General features: G+C 52.2%; 1 protein-coding gene across 1 annotated transcript in view; it reads left to right on the top strand.

Annotated features, from left to right (window-relative positions):
* The first annotated feature begins 203 nt into the window (after positions 1–203).
* Positions 204–9,586, top strand: part of SH3BP4 (SH3 domain binding protein 4) — a 31,518-nt gene continuing 22,135 nt past the window's right edge. Inside the window, exon 1 of the mRNA XM_015867708.2 lies at positions 204–294. The gene's annotated coding sequence lies outside the window, so the exon portion shown is untranslated. The remainder of the gene's footprint in view (positions 295–9,586) is intronic.

The following is a 9,586-nucleotide window of genomic DNA, read 5'->3' as shown; positions in this document are numbered from 1 at the left end:
CTCCTTGCACGAGGGGTTCCCACAACCCGTTTTACACGACGACCGCCCCTTGCGCGAGGGTCTCCAACATCTCCGCGCAACCACCGCGCACTACAACCCCACAGCACACACTCGCCGTGCAATCCACCCCCCCCTCACCCTTCTCCGGGCCCCGCTCTTGCAGCCCCTCCCCTTGACGTCAGGGCTGCGCGGGGCGGGCGGTGAGCGCTGTCCGGTGCCGGGCGGGGAAACGCGAACCGGGAGCGGCGGCGGCAGCAGCGGAGGTTCGGTTCGGTTCGGTTCCGCCGCCCGCAGGTGAGCGCCGTGGGTAGAGCGGAGTTTGCGTGTGAGCGGCCCCGCGCGGAGTGCCGTGTGAGTGTGCGCGTTGTGTACGCGGGTGTGTTGTACTCTATGTGCGCGCAGTGTAAATGCACGTGAGATGCGTCTGTCCGGCGTGCACGGGTGCAGGGTGTGAGTGTGTGCGGCTCGCAGTGCGGGTCCCGTGCACATCTCTGCTGGACAAAGTTTTGCTCCCGCTTGGGCGATGCCCACCTGCGCGCTGCTCCCCGCGGTCCCGCTGCTCCGCTCCTCTCCGGATTCGTTCCAGCAACGCTGAAGCTCTGCGGACGGGTCGGGTGCTGCTTTCAGAGGTGGTTTTGGTAGTGCCGTGTGTGTGTGGGGTTGTAGTAATACCCGAGGCCCTGTGCCGGGCTGGTGGCTTCATTCAGAAAGCCGTAGAATATCCCGAGTTGGAAGGGACGTCTTGCTGAGATGCAAGGACCGCCCTGCTGCTCACTGCCACGCTGTGAGGTTTCTTCAGCTGTGAGTTGCAGCCTGAGCTCGCTCTGTGGCTGTGAGTTGTGCTTCAAGTCTCTGTGGCCACGAGCACATCCTAGCAGGCTACTTTCCTTCCAGCACGGAGACTTGGCCTTCTGACCACGAGCCAGCAGTGTGCCCAGGTGGCCAAGAAGGCTGATGCCATCCCAGCTTGTATCAGCAATAGTGCAGCCAGCAGGAGGTGACCACCCCCCTCATATACAGCTCTGGTGAGGCTGCACCTCTGTATTGTGCTCAGTGTTGGGCTCCTCAGTGCAAGAAGGACACTGAGACCTGGAGTGTGCACAGAGAGGGGTGACAGAGCTGAGCTGGTCTGGAGCACAAGTCTTATGGGGAAAGAACTGGGGCTGTTCAGTGTGGAGAAGAGGAGGCTGAGGGGAGACCTCATTGCTCTCTGCAGCTGCCTGGGAAGAGGTTGTGGTGAGGTGGGGTTGGCCTCTTCTGCTGGGTAACAGCAATAGGACAAGAAGAAATGGCTTGAAGTTGCACCAGGTGAGGTTCAGATTGGATATTAGGGGCTATTTGTTCTCAGTGAAAGCAGTCAGGCAGTGGCACAGCTGCACAGGGAGGTGGGAGTGTCACCATCCCTGGAGGTGTTCAGGAAATGTGTATGTGTGGCACTGAGGGACATGGTCAGTGGGCATGGTGGGGTGGGTTGGGGTTGGGCTGAATGACCTGAGTGATCTTTTCCAGCTGGAGTGGTTCTGTGATCTATACCCACGGTGACAGGGAAGGGAAGGAACACTGCTCTCTACTCTGTCCTATGGTTTGTGTATGTGGTTCAGGGTTGCCTCTTGGCTCCGTCTGGCACAGGACTCGCTGGTGTTGGGAGGTTTGTGTTTTGGGTGTGTGGATCAGCAAATAGTTGGTGAGTGCAGTGCTGATAGAAGGTGAATCGGGAGCCCTGGGGCTCAGTGTTCTTGTGCTGTGCTGCCAGAACGGTGCAGCAGCTCCACCTGCCCCGTGGGGGTGATGCTTTGCATCCTTCAGCAGAAAGCACCATGCAGGGTGTGCTCGCTGCTGCAGCATCCCGTGCTGATGCTCCGTTGCAATGATGGATGTGGGAGCAACTTTGTAGCCTGGAAGCTGTATAAATTATAACAAAGATCTGGAAGGCGGCTGAGTCATTGTTTTCACCTCCCATGTGTTAACCTCATCGTCCAGACACAACTGGGAACATCAGAGGGATGGTGACACACGGCTGTCAGACAGCAGGGGGAGAGGTTCAGCCCAGCCCAGCTCTGCACGGCCACAGCTTTCTGTAGAGCTCTGCCCAGAGCCCAGCCAGATGTGTGATAGCTGGGTGGGTGCGTGGTCGTTGTGCACGAGGTTTTGAGGGGACACAGCCTGAACGGCGCTGCGTGCGTGTGGCCCTATTTAAACGAGGTCGGCTGTTTCCTTAGGAACAGAAAAGCCTTTTTGGAGCCGAACAATGGCACGTCCCCTGGCGCGGTCAGCGGGCAAAAGTAAGGCAGGGGATATTTCACAGACCAGTTCCTGCTGCTGTGAGCTTGCCAGTGAGTTCTGTGCGGGCTCTGGGCACCGAGCTGCCGGCTGCCAGCATCACACGGCTCTGTGGGTTGGGTCTCCTGGGCGCGGGGTTACAGGAGCTGAACAAAGAGAAACTTTTTCTTTTCGTAATGGATCCGCCTGCCAGCAAATGGCAGCTAACTTCGGGGAGGGAAAACAAAACAAGGCTCTGCCCGGCCAGAAAAGGCGTCCTCACATCTGTGGCATTTCCTTTCTTTCTTTTCCCACTCGCCAGCCCCTCTTGTCCTGGCCGCAGCATTGAAAACCTGGGATCAGATTAGCAGTACTGGGGTGGGGCTGCTTTCAGCCTCAATAAGGAGCATTTCCCAGCTGCAAAACCCAGCCCCAATGCCCTCTGTGCTGGTTTTTCCCCTTGCAAGAACTACAGCTGGCATCTTTTGGGGTGTGTGTGGCTGCACCTGTGGTGCGGGTGAAGCTCTTGAAGTCTACAGGAACAGTTTTTAAAGCACCTGGTCTGTGAGCAGCTGGTGCTTTGCAGTCCCTCAGGTTTTGAGGTTAGGAAAAAGAGAAGACGTGTGGGTGCATCTCCTTACCTGTGTCCTCTTAACTTTGTTTGCTTGGGTGGAGAAGAAGTGGCTTTGAGAAAGAGGACAAACTCTCAGTTTCCAGGATGGGGTGGGGAGCAGCTTTATGGCCACAGGAGCTGACACTGCCCACCTCAGGGTCCCGGCCCCGTGCTTCCTGAGGTCTTCCTTTTGATCCCACTGGGCTTAAATGCACCCATAGCATGGCCACGGTGTTCCCAGTGCTGGATTCCCAGCTTTGCTATGTGGCCACTTTCCTGACAGTCCTCCTCTCAGCAGCTCCCTTGCAACCGTTGTATGTGAGCATGCTTTTCTGATGGCTTAGACTGGAATGGACCCCAAAACTCACCTAGCCCAACCCCTGCTGTTCCCAAGGGGCAGCTTCCGTAGCCCAGGTGCCCAAAGCTGCCTAGCTACCTTCCTTGGGTAGGGTGGATTTTTCCCATCCCAGTGTCCCAGGATGCAGCTCCTCAGTGCTTTGCAGAGCACAGAGAAAAACAGCAGCCACAAAGCATAGCCTTTCTTTTGGCCATTGTGTGCGTTGTTTGGTTATCTCCAGGCAGGGGCTGCAGGCAAACAAAGTATTTACTGTCCTTGGGAGATGATTATTACCTCCGTCAGCAAAGCATCTCTGTGCAGGACAGCGTGTTTGTTCATACTGGCCTTGACCAGCTTATCGCCCTGCGAGTTACGGGCAGTGCTGCTCGTTCCTGGAGCTTTTTGCCCTATTATGAGGGGGGGGTGCCCTCACGGGTGATGGGTCTCTTCCCCCATCTCCTCTGTTCTTTACTTCTCCATCCCCCAAGTGGTTTGCTGGGCAGACCTCATGTAGCCTATGTGTTCCCATGGCCTCTAGATGCGACGTTGTTCATTTTCTACGTCCTGTTCAGCTCGGTGGTGAAAAAACAAATGAAGGGTTTGGATTTATTTATATTTATTTATTTATTTAGGAGTCTGAAAGCACTGGTGAGAAACAGCCCTGTGCAATCAGTGCGAGTTTCCAAGTCATTGTTCTCCTGTTTTGTGCTGCTGCTGAGGTGTGGCCCCGCGCTCCCTGGAGAGTGACCGAGCTGCTCAGAAGGAGCCTTTCCAAAACACAGAACGTCGAGCCCTGTTCCTGAAAGTTAATCGTGGCAGAAAACGCTTTAATTAACTCAATTAGCCAGACAGTCCATCTGGACTCTTGCAGTGCTTGGTTAAATCCCATGAAATGAGGTCACAGCTCTAGCTGGGGGACAGAGACGGATGCCTGCGAGCCCCTCAGGGATGTGCTGCGGTCTCCAACCCTCAGTGGTGCTGTTGGCGTGGGTAGGGGGTTGTTGGCACCAGTGCTAACCTAACACTGCCATACCTGCAGGATGGGGGATGTTTGTTTCTGGGGAGCATGTGGAGATGTGGGTGTGTTGCCATTGCAGCTGGTGCAGTGCCACAGCCTGGTGGTGGATCTCGGGGCTGGGTGAGTGTTGTCTCTCCGCTGCCCCTAATTACCCAGCTCCTTTTGCAAGCCTGAGACTGAAATCTCTTCAGCTTGAGGAGCCTGGAGGTCACTGGGAGCGATGGATGGCCTGTGCTGCAGCCAGTGGGTGAGCAGTGCTGTGCTCCTGCACTTGTTTCAGCAATTTGACCACCAAGGAGCTGGGGGAGGGAGGAATTTGGGGCACAGAGGGATGGATGGATGGATGCCGTGTGGCTGCTCAGAGGTGCGACCGGCCAGAGCAACTGGTGCTTCCCGGAGCTCCTGCTTGGGCTATTAATAGGAGCTGTTAAAATGTGCACTGAGGCCAGGGTGTGGGACATGACCAGGCATGGAAACAGTGAGCAGAAACCTTTCTCCCAGCATGCTGCTGGAACAGAGGAATGCAGGGATCTGGGGAGGCACACCCCCTCTGTGTGCTTTGGGTGCAGCGGGGGGTGACCTCTCTGTCGCAGCTTTACCCCATGTGTTGACCTCTGTTTTAAATGTAAATGTGCTCGGGAAAGGAGTTAATCTCGTGTTACAGGAAAGCTGCTTGCCTTGCTGCTGCTGGCTGCCTGGCTATGATGGGAAGCCCCAGCGTGGTGAAGCAGCGATGCATCTTATGGGCAACGTGGGCTGTGGAGGTGGCTTTTCCCTGCAAAGGTGCATGTCCTGAAGGCTTTTGTACCAACACATAGCACTATGCCCAGGGAGAAACTGAGGCACGGAGCACCAGAATCACCTGAGCTCAGTGTGATCCCAGCATCACACCTTGGTCAGTGTAGTCGTGGAGTCTGTATGTCCAATAATGAGCTCTAGAATAAAATGAGGAATGTGTTGGGGGGGTCGGGGAGGGAAGTTGTGCCCAGTTTGCCCTGCAGTAAGGCAGGAGAGATAAAAGGAATGAAAATATCTGCAGTTTGGCCTAATTTTTCATGAGTTGTGAATGGGAAGCGGTGATGCCAGCGCCGCATCAGATGGTCTGCTCGCTTGTAGGGGGCAGGGAGGTGTTTTGCTTCAGAAACAGGCAGGTGGTTCCTGCCTTAATGCTGCTTCAGGCAATCTAGCTCATGAAAGCAGGGCAGGAGGTAATTCCCTGCATGGAGGCAGAGATGGGCTGAGGCTGCCAGGTGCAAATGCTGCTTACTGGGTGAGCACGCTGAGGACAGGCTGCTGTTCCTTTGTTTTCATGCACTGTTGGACACCACGAGGTTCACGTCAGCCTGGCCAGGCCCTTCTCCCCGCTCTGTTTTGTGTCATCCATGGGTATGCACTGATCCATCTTCTGGCGCACCAACAAAGGTGCCAAGCCCAGGGTGGTGAGTCCTGAGCTGAACTGCACAGCCCTGTGTCAGGGCAATCTCTGCTCCATGTCTGTCTCTTTTCAGGCCCAGCAGCAAAGGAAACCCGTGCTCTCTGGCAGAGGCCCAGGCCATTCTCTTTGCAGGGCTCCTGGTGGCCGGAGCTATTCTTAGCTGTGCTGTAGATAAAGCTGGGCTTGGCCCCACTGTGGCTGGGACAGCACACAGGGACTCAATGCCTGCTTACCCACCTTGTGTCTGAGGTGGTGTGAGAGGGGCTTCTTGGTCTCCTTTTATCCCCTTCCCCTGCCCCAAAATGCAGGTAGTTTTACAGAGGTTTGGGATGAGGTCCAGACGATGCTTAGAGGTCTGGCTAAGGAAGTGTTTGCTCCTTAATGAACCATGCAGCAAAAGCAATAGCTGTATTTTACACTGGTAAGCTGCACTGGATCTCTTTTTGTGTAGTGAAACTGCGGTCTGTAGAACTTGGAAATGGTTCTTCTAATCATCCCGGTGTATTTGTTTTACACTCGAGTATTAAAACACTGTTAATTATCCTGTTGAAAACAGAGATGACGGCAGTAAACACAAAACTAGTCAGTATTTGTCACACGGGCTCTGTGAGCTGTAAATGTTTGCTGGGATCATGCATGGGAAACCCCTCTGAATTCAGTGTAAAAGCAGAACTGGGGAGGTTGTAAATGCTGGGGGAAGTTGCTTTTCTTTTGTTTCTCTTTTTATTTTTGGACAATGTAAGAAGTTTCCGTTTGTTTTCTGCTAATTGAGAACTTGTGTCATCCATCTAAATATAAAACCATCCCAGTGCATCAGCTGTGCCTTGGCTTCCATGTAAAAAGGAAAAAGGAAAGATATAGTCCATCTGCACTGGTGTGATATGTGGGTTCTGTTCTCCCATCAGAAGCTTATCTAATTCTGCCTCTCCATGCAGAGGCTTGCGGGTGTCTGGGTGCTCTGATGTGTGCCTGCACTGCTTTGAGATCCTCTTCTGGAAGAAGAGAGGATGAGAACCAGGATGAGGAACCTGGTGAGGATGGCCATAGGTGGTGTGTTGGTCACCTCCTGATTGTCAGAATTAAGGCTGCTTTTAGACCCCAACCCACGCCTTAGATAGAGAGCTACAATAGAAATATAATGATGGATATTAAAGCAGCTGTGAAGCAGACTGAGCACTGTGCTGCTCGGGTAGAAGTTGCTTCCCATAAAAATCAATACATGAAATAAGTTCTTTCTTGCAAAAGGCCACTGCTCTGATTGCTGTCCCTAAGTACGGTTGTGGTTTTTTCACCCTCTTTTTTTGGCTGTCACTTTCTCAAATCAGGCATTTCTCCAGAGACAATGGACAAGATTTGGGTTTTTATGTGTCCCACTGCATGGCTGTCAAGAACAGCTTTGCCTTTTTTTCCCCTCCCATCACAAGTGCTTTTGTGTTGGCCTGAGACAACCCTACGCCACGGCTGATGCTGTTAACTCTGCTTCACCCCTAATTCAAGCTGCAGTAATCTGAAATTCAGCGGTGTAGTCTGTTACCATAGAAATCTCAGCGGGGATAAATTTAGCACTCTGCTTTCAGGCTCGAGCAGGGAAAGCTGAGCAGGTTGCTCACAGGCTCACGTTTTGGGCAGCTTTCACTTGAGCTGATGGGGAAGCAGCAGATGCGACGTGAGGTCTGTCTCCTTCAGCCTCGCCTGGAGCTGACTTTACTGAGAAAGCAAAGAGGGAATAAATCGTTCATTCTGCTCCCTGTGGTGCCTTAGATTTGTCTGTCTTTCCAGGGAAGCTCATGTGAAGAAGACAAGGAGATGATGGGGGTCAGTCACTGTGATTGGATGTGCAATGGGAAGGTGTTTGGGTGCCGCCGGACAACAGCCTGGGAGAAAAAGTGCAGTGCAGAAAGCGTCAGAAACTGATTCCACTGAAGCAGAAGAGCTCTGCTTTAAGTGGGGGGAAAAAATCTCTTATTACTTTCAGTGTCTTTCAGGTGTTCTTTTAATTTTGCCTATTGACCAACACTGTAAAAACCATACCCAAGAGCAAGCCCTGCTCTGTCTGGGAATGGAACTAATTTTGGGTGGATTTGGCCAAATTTTTTGGAAGTGGCTATTTCTGTGCCCAAACGTCCTGCTAAATAAAGGCTGCTTTCCCTGCGATGAAGGGGCTGGCTACGTCCCAGCACAGAGAAGCAGTGTGTCTTTGACATTGTGCGCCAGGGAAGTCGTACAGAATCAACTTGCGGTATCATTTCATACCACATTAATTTTGAGTGCTTTGAGAGCAGCCAGGCAAGAGGCCTGGTACCTTTTAACTAAAATAAGATTTACCAGTTCAAAGTGTGTCGCTTTCTTTGCAGATAAACCCTTCCAAAAATGCTCTGGTCTTACAGTAATGAAATTGGTTTCTTATCAGTTATCTGACCCACGATGATGAGATCAAACGGCTTTTACCTGACGCGGCTGAAGGAACGACCTCTGATGCACAGGGTCGGGTTGTATTATTTGGGGTTTTTCCTCCCCCCCCTCCTGGCATTATTAAAAGTGATCTGAGCCATTGATTGGATTGTATCTGGCACCACTGATCCCCCAGTTGTGTTCCCCGTAGTTAATTTGCAGGTTGCCTAAAGCTTGTGTGCAGTTTTGCAAGGTTTTAATTTAAAGGATAACTGTAATTAAACGATTTCAAGAAGGCACGGTGTTTGCTCTTATGTTGCATAAACAGTGGGCTGTTTTGGTTTATCTTCCACCTCCTCCTGGCTGACAGACATCGTGTCTGCACCTGGGAAGCTAGTTCTATTCAAATCCTGTGTGTGGGATGAGCTGTGTTCTGAAAGGTGAGGACTTGGCTGCTGAAAACCATCTGAAGTTGTCCACGTGGCACTCTTGGTGTTGAACCAGAAGGGCTTTCCCATACAGGTATGCAACTCGCTAGGTTTGTGGATGAGATCAAACTGGAAGCGCAGAGGGCCAAGAGTGAAAGCAGGGCTGGGAGGGAAGTTTGGCAGCTTCTGCTCCTCAGGAGGAAGAAGGATGAGAAGAGAGGCTTCGTGGTGCAAACTTACTGTACAGTCTGTGAGAGGAGTCTGACCAAGCTGTGGGTTGGAACTGGATGAGGCCTCTTCCAACCCAAGCTGTCCTATGATTCTAAGTTAGCAGTGGCTCTGATTGCTTATTGCTTTTTGCAGCAAGTCCTAACCTATGCCCTGTGTTGGAGCAGATGTCTGCCCTCACATCTCCCTCCTTCATCTCAGACCACACACTTCTATTGCTAAGGAATGGTGTGATGAGCAGATTTGCTCTGTAGGGATTGTGCTGCTCTGAGTGAGCTTTTCAGCATGGGTTCACACACCAGGCTTGAGTCAAGCGTGGAGCATCCCATGGAGGAAGTAACCAGCAGTCTGGTTTAGCAGAGCATGTTTCTTGCTTCTTAGGGACGTGGTTTAGTGGGCACGGTGGCAATGGACCGGCAGTCGGACCAGCTGATCTTGGTTGTCTTTTGTAACCTTAGTGATTCTGTGGCTCTGTGATTTCACACGAGAGACTGTCAGCTGTAGCAAATGGTTAAGCTGCTGGAAGCCGGGCACTGGGGGGGGATCTGCCTTGAGAATGTTTATTGGGGCAGAGTGCTTAAAAATGCTGTTTTGAGGAAATTCGTTGCAGTGTGCTGATTGCATTTGTTTCTGCCTAATTCTGCCTAATGTGATAGGTTTTGGCTCTTGTCAGCATTTTCTGCATAGCTGAAAGCGTCATGTAATCCACCAATAGATCAGTACCTGGGCTAATCAGCAAGGTGTGTAAGAACATTAAATCAAGGTTAAGCTCTCGCATGAGCTCATTGCCTAAATGAGTTCTCCTGTCTGGTAATCCAAGGTGGTTTTATTTGTTAGAGGGAGAATCCGGCTGTGAGACTGTGGCTGCAGAGCACAC

The sequence above is a fragment of the Coturnix japonica genome, chromosome 7, assembly GCF_001577835.2.
Source record: "Coturnix japonica isolate 7356 chromosome 7, Coturnix japonica 2.1, whole genome shotgun sequence".
Classification (NCBI taxonomy): domain Eukaryota; kingdom Metazoa; phylum Chordata; class Aves; order Galliformes; family Phasianidae; genus Coturnix; species Coturnix japonica.
The sequence above is the reverse complement of the archived record's forward strand: the minus strand, read 5'-3'. Positions and strand labels throughout refer to the sequence as shown.